General features: G+C 35.9%; 1 non-coding gene across 1 annotated transcript; it reads right to left on the minus strand.

The window, feature by feature from the left end:
* Nucleotides 1–6,203: 6,203 nt before the first annotated feature.
* On the minus strand, nt 6,204–6,265 carry LOC123582020. Its single transcript, XR_006704152.1, has one exon. It is a non-coding gene; the product is annotated as a U7 small nuclear RNA (small nuclear RNA).
* Between the last annotated feature and the right edge of the window lie 3,363 nt (nt 6,266–9,628).

A 9,628-nucleotide genomic window follows, 5' to 3' on the forward strand; every position in this document is an offset into this window, starting at 1 on the left:
ACGCTGTTCCAGGTGTGTTACACAAGTTAATTTAATGTTAATAATCACAGAATAACCTAAGTAATGGTTCATTATTATTCCTACAACAGGTAAGGTAGAAAGTATATGTATCTTGGTCAGGGTGAAGCACTGAGAAGTTACAGAGCTGAGATTTCTACCAGGCATTTGGCTCCACATTGCAAGTTCTTAACCATTGTATGAATTCGCTGTGGTTCATTATTTTATGAACAGACAGTTATTTTCTACCTTCTATAAGCCAAGCACTGTTTTAGGCACTGTGAATCCATCACTGAACAAAATATTGACAGTCTTTGCATTCATAGAGTTTATTTCCTGGGTTAATGCCAGGTGATCAAGTAAGAAAATAAAACTAAACAAATAAACAAATGTAGATATAATATTAGATTGGTAAGTACTGTGGGAAAAATTAAACAGAGTAGGAAAATTGAGTCTAAAAGGAACTGCTATTTCAGAGTTGTGAAGGAAGATATTATTTTGTAATATCAATGCTACCCGAACTGAATAATATGATAAATTTAGTCCATCAAGAACACTTTTTTCTTTCTTTAAAATGAATTTATTTGTTTTGAGAGAGGGAGAGAGAGAGCAGGGGAGGGGCAGAGAGAGAGGGAGAGAGAAGATGCCAAACAAGCTCAACACTGTCAGCACAGAGCCTGACATGGGGCTTGATCTCACAAAGCATGGTATCATCACGTGAGTTGAAATCAAGAGTCAGAGATACTTAACTGACTGAGCCACCCAGACACCCCCATCAAGAACATTTTTTAAACAAAGTGTAGAATAGAACAAAGTCAATTTCAAAAGAAGATACCAGAGTTCATTGCATAAAGTAAACATATTTTTCATAAGATATTTCCTTTATTTTGTATACACGTTTGTGTGTACTGAGTCATAAAGTCAGTCATATTTCTTTCCGTGTGTCATTTAAAAAAGTGATTTTGTTGTTGCTGTTTGACACTCTGGGGAACCAGCAATGAGGCCACTGAGGCTGGTGGTCAGGGACTAGGAGAAAGTGGGTGGAAATGAAATCAGAGGTGGACATGTACTAGAACACCTGCAAGCTCTATGTGCCATGGTACAATTTTTGGCTTTATTATAAGTGCAATGGGAAGTCATTTGAGAGTTTTGACCAGAGTAGCCATGATCTGATTTACATCCAGAATAGTCATTTTGGCCATTGTATTGATATAGATTGTATGGGAGCAAGGACTGAGCCAAAATAAAATGGAACACAGTTTCACACAGTTGAAGGATAGAAATGGGATAGAGAATTTCTGATTCTCAGAATCACAGAAATAGAATTTTAGACTGAGGGTAACCTAAAGATTATTTATCTAGCCTCCAGGTCTCCTATCCAAATGTTTTTCCTACAAACAACTCTATTTTCACATCACTTTAAAAGATGAAGGTGTTCTGGGGTGCCTGGGTTGCTTAGTCAGTTGAGCATACAACCCTTGATTTTGGCTCAGGTCATGATCCCAGGGATTGAGCCCTGCGTCAGGCCCTGCACTGACCATGGAGCCTGTTAAAGATTTATATTCTCTCTCTCTCTCTCTCTCTCTCTCTCTCTCTCTCTCTGTCTCTGTCTCTCCCTGCCCCCCCCCCCCGCCTCGGCCTCTTTCCCCCACTCGTGCTCTTGCTTTCAAAAGGAAAGGAAAGGAAAGAAAAAGGAAAAGAAAAGAAAAGAAAGGAAGATAGATAGATAGATAGATAGATAGATAGATGGATAGATAGATAGATAGATAAAGGTGTTCTGTTTCATCTACAGAAAGGGAAACCCCACTACAGTAATAAAGGACTAAGCCCTGAAGGTCAGGATCATAGTTGAAAAGGGAGAAAATTTATGAGTATTACTGATGTATTTTTTCTTTTATCTTTAAAGAGCACATGACCACAAGAAGCACCCATTCATCTGAATGTCTATTAGACATCCTTGTCTTAATAAAAGACAAAGGCATCATTTGACTTCTAACATTCAAAAACAGAATCTTGCAAATAGACTAGTTTACTGTAAAGGAATTGTTTAAAATTCTTTAATTTCTTGATTTGGTATGTCAGAAGATATGGTAGGCAAGCAAAGCAGAGGAAATTAGGAAAGAACACTCTTGTGGTTATGGCAGAGAAAGAAAAAGAGAAAGAACAAGGAACATGAACTCCTGTCTCAAATGCCCATGATCCAGATTTTGGCCCAGAGAGGAAGAGATGTGTTAGATAAGTGAAGACGACTTACCACACACTAAACACACCACATGCCCACACACACACCATGCACACACCAGATACCACACATCCACACGTACCTCACACTCATACCACATACACTCATATAATACACTCATACACCACACACACACCACACACCACACACATACACACCCCCACCACACACACGGTCTTGAAGTCCCTGGAAAAAAGGCTTTATCACAGGCTGCTGCTGTTCCAGGCCGGGTCACGGCCACATCAAGCAAAACAGAGAGATTGGGCATAAGTAGAGACTTCCCATCACACACAGATGTGACCCAGAAGCAGCTGAGAGTCTGGCTGTGGCACTTACACTTGAGTGTTGATGAATTAGAATGAGGTGCGATGATGGTGACAGGATGGACCTCTGTGGGGCCATTGGAAACCCCAGGCAGAATTCAGAAGTGTCTATGGCCCCAATGGGAACTGAGACTGACGACTACCAAGACCTGACTAAAACAGTGAGCCCAGATTAGGATTGGAGGACGATTGTCCAGCAGGAGAAGCACATCCAAGTGAACCCTCATCCCCAAAACCAGAGAATGCTAAGGGTATCATAAGCAGGGCTTAGGACCTTCTGTACCTCTCTCAAACCATCCTGTAGTGTCGGTGAAGAAAATTCTCAGAGAATCCAAGAATTTTTATGTAAAAGAGTCTGAACACTGGTGTGTTAAGTTACTTTTAAATTAATAGGCCAAACTAAGCTTGGACTAGTTATAGATTGGTGTTTGTCCTCACTAACAGGAAGGTAGTGGCTCAGGGAGAAGTCACCAGAATGTTTACTGGCAAAATAAAGTGAATTTTATCTGCATATACAAGGTGCAGTGTAAGTTAAATATTATAAAAGTCTTACACAGTTTGTTACTGTTATTGGATGTCTATGATATTTTTTTAATATTGTTTTTGAAGCAGGGTGGGGGGAGGGGCAGAGAGAGAAGGAGACAGAATCCAAAGCAGGCTCCAGGCTCTGAGCTCTCAGCACAGAGCCTGATGCGGGGCTCAAACTCACCAGCTGTGAGATCATGACCTGAGCCAAAGTCGGATGCCCAACCGACTGAGCCTCCCAGTCACCCCAGATGTCTATGATATATATGCCTGGCCTAACTTAAATACCACACCCCATTGCTTATTTAACAATAAAAATACAGAAAAAAGATGCCATTATAACCCAAGAATGTAGGAATGCCTACCTGGCCTCTTGGGGATACTTTGAGTTAGATAAATAAATAGGCTTAGGCATGGGGACAAGGGGCAGAGGGTTAAAATAAGTACATCTTCAGACCCAGATATTCGGAAAGGTATCACATACGTATCTGGGAACGTCTGAAGCAGGAGAAGTTAAGAAGAGTTATTAGGAGCCTTCCACATGCCAGGGATGCCAAACTAAAGTAGCGTGGAGGTCTGGAGGGATGGGGTGTCCTGGGGGAGACATCACAGTCATTAGTGAGAGATCCAAGTCTTCACGGAAGCACATGGTAGAAAATGGTGCTGGAGGTTCCCCAAAATGGCCTTCTAGCACCATAGTCTAAGACTGGGTCTTTGCATCAGTGGAAAATGGAACCACCCTGAAAAACTAGATTTTTCTTATCTTTAGGAAAGCACATTTGAGCAGGCCACACATGATTTTAGAATTGCTACTTGCCCCTGGATCTCTCTCATTTATTAACTCCCTATCTGTTAATTAAAAATTATTGCAACATAGATAAAAAGTCTCAGTCTACAAGTAGAGATAAAAGACCTAATATGCGAACTCTAGATTCCTTTAATTTAATATATAAAGTGGGGAAAATTACACTGAAATATAATCAGTAGATAAATGAATAAACATAAGTGGTTCTATCAAATTCTATCTCTATGCATCATGTTAGTGAGAGTGAGGAAAATAAGATGATAGTGGGACTCCAATAGAAAAAAGAAGAGGCTGTTACCAAGAAAACAAATATTTCAACTTTATTTTCTTGTCCAAGGCTATTCACAGTTTATTTTCAGTTGAGGCAAAGCAGAAGGAAGTTGCCACAAGTCACATATTTGGACAACTCTGTTGCGTTTGATTTACTGGTTTAGTGTGTTAACAATGAATCTCATCATTCAAAGGAAACTTTAATCTCAGAAAATTCATTTCCTGAGTTATCACTGTATTCAAAAACAACTCTTTAACTTCCTCTTCACTTTTCCTACAACTTTTCTTAATATCAAATTTCTTGTCACATTTTGGAGAGTCACATAAGGCATCATTTCAAATTCAAAGCATTAAACTGTAATAAAATCAGAGTATCCGGTGTTCTCCATAAATGTAAAAGAATGTATATGGATCAAGGGATCATGGAAGAAATGGCCATGGGTTTCAATTCAAGTCTTCTTACTAGAGCAAGAATAAAGAAATACAAAACCATTTGGAGAATTTACATGTTTACAGTTTTGCTAGGATGCTTTCACAGGCTGGAAAGGAAACATGGGATTTTTTTTTTTTTTTTTTTTGATATCGTGACTTCCCTCCTGTAACTAGTTTCATGCTGAGTGACATGTTTTCTGTGGGAATGGTCTTCTGCATTGCTCTGCCACCTTTTCCTGTTCCTCTGAAATCGTATCTAGAAAAATAGGGAGAATAAGTTTGTCCTTGGTAAGAAAAATGCTATGGCTACAAAGCAGTGACATTTAAGCAAGGATCTTTAATTAATAAATAAAAATTTTCACACTATCTCTGTGTTAAAGGAAGATGGGCAGTGTTATTTTTATTACATTTAGTATATTTTATTTAACATATTTAGTTTCATTAATATATGTTATGTTTATTCTTTGTAATTTCTGATTTTTCTATTTATAACATGTATCTCTGGTATGATCAGAAAAACAATTATAACATAGAATGTTAAAATAGAGAAAATAGAGAAAAATGTAATTTTTTCAATTTTCAAATGTCTGCTTATTTTTCTTTAAAGTTTGTTTGTTTATTTATTTATTTATTTATTTATGATAAAAATATATGTATATATTTTTTCAGGAATAGAATATAGTGATGCATCACTTACATGTAACACCCATGCTCATCCCAATCAGTGTCTTCCTTAGTGCCCCTCACCCCTACAGACCTTCCCCTCCAACCAACACTCCACCAGCAACCCTCAGTTTGTTCTCTGTATGTAAGAGTTTCTCATGGTTGTCTCCCTCTCTATTTTCATATTATTTTTGTTTCTCTTCCCTTATGTTCATCTGTTTTGTATCTTCCACAAATGAGTGAAATCATATGATATTTGTCTTTCTCCGACTAACTTACTTAGTGTAATACAGTCTAGCTCCATCCACGTTGTTGCAAATGGCAAGATTCCATTCTTTTTCATTGCTGAGTAATATTCTATTGAATATATATACCACATCTTCTTTGTCCATTCATCAGTTGATGGACATTTGGGTTCTTTCCATAATTTGGCTATTGTCGATAGTGCTCTGTAAACATTGGGGTTCGTGTGCCTCTTTGAATCAGCATTTTTGTATCCTTTGGATAAATACGTAGTTGTGCAATTGCTACATCATAGAGTGGTTCTATTTTTAATTTTTTTGAGGAACCTCCACACTGTAATTATATGTCTCGAAGAATCTAAACCAGAAACATCACTCAAACTAATTCTTAAGGAATAAAGTCACAGTACCTAACTGGCCTTGTTCATGGCTCTTCTTAAGTTGCTTTCTGGAAGTTTCTTAATGGGTTCCAAAAGAAAAACAAGGAGATTTTAAGGGTCATAAGGTAGTTTTCTAAGTTTTAAATAGCTAGCCTTTATTTTCCACCAAACAAATTAAAAATGATACACCTGTGACTTGATAATAAACTAAGGAAACTGTCAGTGAACTCCACAGACGGACCTGAATTTCCTCTTTTATTTTATTTTATTTATTTATTTATTTATTTATTTATTTATTTATTTATTTATTTATTTATTTTTGGAGGGGGTCTTCTGGTAAAGACCGGAAAACCTGCTAGACAAATTCTAAAAGAGCTGTAACACTTGAATTTGCTCTTTTAAAATGTATGTACATATGTTGCTGTTTCCCAAGGTGTTGCTGCCAGGCATTAACATTACTAAGAACTATTAAAATGCTGACTTAGCATTCTTTGTAAAACATTTCTTATGTGACCAGAGTGGAACACTCTGAACCATACCATAATGTTTAACAAATAGCCAACAGATCATACAGTGTAAATGAAATCGTGACTAGTAATGCCTGAATGTTTTTGAATGTGATAATTTTTGAAAATTCTAGAGGCCTTCTGTACCTGATATATTCCATATTGTGTTTCTTTTCTGAATTTTTTAATTTTTAAAAAATTTTTATTTTAGAGATAGAGTGCAAGCAGGGGAGAGGGGACAGAGAGAGAATCTTAAGCAGGCTCCACACTCAGCTCCACACAGAGTCCAACATGGGGTTAAATACAACAACCACAAGATCTTGACCTGAGCTCAAATCAAGAGTCACTTAAACAACTGAGCAACCCAGGTGCCCCTGTGTTTCTTTTTCTAAAATTTGCTTTGCTTATCAGTATTTATAATTTAAGATATATTTCACTTTCCATGGGGGAAAAAATCTATAATACTGCCTTTCTAAAAGTTCAATGTACTGATATAAAGTAAAAATTCTTAAAATAAATTAATTTACCTTATTTAAGGTTATTGAAATGTCAGAGTTGTGTATAATTTTTCTTAACTAAGACTAATGTGCAGGGTAAATACAAAAAATACACAATTAATTTAAGCCTCATACTTTAAACTTCAAAGCAGTTGTCAACCAATATTTCACCTTTCAAGTAAACTAAAGTCATATTTTAGCATCATTATAAAAAAGAAATATCTTACCTTAGAATTTCTTCACATCCATATCCATAGAATAGTTTTTATAGTGATTTCCAGAATATTGGTGAAACTTTTCTAAATATTTTAAAGATTCTCTTTTAATGGAAAAAGTTTAAACCCACTTTATCTAAAAAATAAAGTTTATAATTTTAATGTTTTTATTAATGCAAGAAGTTTAAGGGAATAGTTTGTAATTTTTAGGAATCTTACCTTAAATATATTTAAAGCACAGGAAAAACAACTGGAATTGGTACATTGCATTTTTTCCCTCTTTTTAAACAATTAACTAGTCAGCTTTTTAAAATTATTATTATTAATGCAACTAGCTCTAAAACATCTAACCTTGTTTATGGTTTTGTATAAACTTTAGGCAGGCTTATTAAAGAAAGTTAATAAAATAATACACTTACCTTATTTGGTGATTATTATGAACTGTCCAAAAGAAGTTAAATGTCAATAGGAAAAATAGATTTTTTTAAGTCTTCCTGAATATCTTGATGACTAAAGAGTGCATTTAGCAAAATGGTGGACACTCAAGCAGCCAAATGTCAAACTGCTGATGAGACTTGAATTCCACATTACAGTATAAAACCAGATACAAATGGATTTTTCACTCCTGGGCTGGCCACCTCATTCCTTTGAATCAAAAAAGTGTACTTGAGAATGGGAAATAGCTTGCTACATGATTAGGACAGAAGATCATTTATTTTAAATCTAGAGTGTTTCAGGATAGGGCGAAAGGCACAATTTTTGAAGGATGTGTTCACAATGTTAATTTAGATCTGTATTCATTTGTGAAACCATTCAGAATGTTTCTGGCCATACCTTCTATTGACATTAATCAGTGACTACCACAGTTGTTTTAATAAAAATTGAGAAAATGGGTGATGAATTCCTGATAATTTGCAGTTAATTTATTCTGCAACTGCATTTTGTTGGATGAGTGGGGAGTTCCTAAGGGGTTACCTGGTATCTGCCTGACTTTTAAAAAATTAAGCACAAGTAGGGGCACCTGGGTGGCTCAGTCTGCTGAGTGTCTGACTTCAGCTCAGGTCCTGATCTCTCAATTCGTGAGTTTGAGCCCCGTGACGGGCTCCGCGCTGACAGCTCAGAGCCTGGAGCCTGCTTCGGTTTCTGTCTCCCTCTCTCTCTGCCTCTCCCCTACTCATGCTCTGTCTCTTCCTCTCTCTCAAAAATAAACATAAAAAAACTTTTTTTAAATAAAAAAATAAAAATAAAAAATAAGCACAAGTATACATTCTAAAACTTTGATAGCCTTCTTCAAAAATATTTCCCCTTTATCTGTAGAACAAGAATGTTGTAATAATATTAACCTCACATAGTGAAGATTAAATGATATAATGAATGCCTGGCATAAAGACTCAATAACTATTTAGTGGATTTTTTTTTTTCTTCGCTCGTATAAGATCATTTGAAGTCAAGAAGGCAGATACTTCTATATGTTATGCCTAACCTAGTAGAGTAGATTAACAGGCGTTTGACTACTATTTTGCATTACTAAATAATATGGGGAAGTAGTATGGAGAAAAGAAACCATGGTAAAGCAGTGTATTTTCACTGTTAGCTATTAGTAGGATTTAATACACTTTCTTTGGTTCTATCAACTGAAATCTTTAAAGAAGTAAACTGAGATACAGACTTTATCAATTACTTACAAATTTATAACAATAATAGCTTATCACATTAACCTTATGTTTTCCAAGTTTCTGATATCCTAATATACACTTTACTATTTTGGGGTTACAAATTCTGGGTTTGTTTCTGAGGAATAAAAATTCTCCTGTAGAACAGATGGCCTTAGCTACTTGGAGTTATGGACTATAAATTCTACAACAAATTATTACACAGGTACATATATAACTGTAGAAAGCAATCCTGATTTATTTAGGGGCAGTTTGTCCTAGTGTGCCTCCACATACAGCTGAAAAATTTGCTGTTCCCCAAACTAGACATCAATCACATTTGGTTGTTAAGGCTTCTCATAAGCTTATGCCTTTTAAGAAGAAACAAAAAAAATTAATTAATTAATTTAAAAAACCGAGGGAGAGCATTTTTTCCTTGATTGATTCTTCTAATATACATGTAAGCCTTGGGATTTCTAATAGATCTGTTTCACGCCCTGGACATCCTCTCTAACGAAATACATTGATCGTCTATGCATTCTTCGGGAAGCTAATTTACTACCAAATGGAAATACGCATGTAAAATTACCGGAGAGAATAAAAGAGGAAAAGGTATTTTTAAAAACACAGTGTTTTATAAATACACTAGTTCTCTGGAGGGCGAACTATCATTTGCAATCCTTTATAAATGTGTAATTCATACTGAGCTCAGTACATTTGACACCCTAGTATGATTTTCTCCCTGTGATGAATTCTTTAAGCCTCCTTTTTACCCAGATATTTTTCCATTTTATCTACTTTAACCCTAACACAGAACATTTTCTGCTACTCAGTCATCACTTGGAGAACCATTGACATTTAGCCAGATATCCCAGGTTA

This window comes from Leopardus geoffroyi, chromosome A1 (genome assembly GCF_018350155.1).
Source record: "Leopardus geoffroyi isolate Oge1 chromosome A1, O.geoffroyi_Oge1_pat1.0, whole genome shotgun sequence".
In the NCBI taxonomy this organism is placed as follows: domain Eukaryota; kingdom Metazoa; phylum Chordata; class Mammalia; order Carnivora; family Felidae; genus Leopardus; species Leopardus geoffroyi.